The sequence below is a fragment of the Austrofundulus limnaeus genome, unplaced genomic scaffold (genome assembly GCF_001266775.1).
Source record: "Austrofundulus limnaeus strain Quisiro unplaced genomic scaffold, Austrofundulus_limnaeus-1.0 Scaffold1368, whole genome shotgun sequence".
Lineage (NCBI taxonomy): Eukaryota > Metazoa > Chordata > Actinopteri > Cyprinodontiformes > Rivulidae > Austrofundulus > Austrofundulus limnaeus.
The window spans coordinates 6455-7046 of NW_013953770.1; the positions used below are offsets into that span (position 1 = coordinate 6455).

At 54.7% G+C, this 592-nt stretch overlaps 1 long non-coding RNA gene across 2 annotated transcripts in view; it reads left to right on the forward strand.

The window, feature by feature from the left end:
• The window catches only part of LOC106535132 (uncharacterized), a 2719-nt gene that overhangs the window by 1522 nt on the left and 605 nt on the right, over window positions 1-592 (forward strand). The window lies entirely within an intron of this gene.

The window sequence follows — 592 nt, forward strand, 5'->3', positions numbered from 1 at the left end:
AGACAGACAGTGAACGCACCACAGCAGACAGACAGTGAACGCACCACAGCAGACAGACAGTGAACGCACCACAGCAGACAGACAGTGAACGCACCACAGCACCACAGCAGACAGACAGTGAACGCACCACAGCAGACAGACAGTGAACGCACCACAGCAGACAGACAGTGAACGCACCACAGCAGACAGACAATGAACTCACCACAGCAGACAGACAGTGAACGCATCGCAGCAGACAGACAGTGAACGCATCGCAGCAGACAGACAGTGAACTCACCACAGCAGACAGACAGTGAACGCACCACAGCAGACGGACAGTGAACACACCACAGCAGACGGACAGTGAACGCACCACAGCAGACGGACAGTGAACGCACCACAGCAGACAGACAGACAGTGAATGCACCACAGCAGACAGACAGTGAACGCACCACAGCAGACAGACAGACAGTGAACACACCACAGCAGACAGACAGTGAACGCACCACAGCAGACAGACAGACAGTGAACACACCACAGCAGACAGACAGTGAACGCACCACAGCAGACAGACAGACAGTGAACACACCACAGCAGACAGACAGACAGTGAA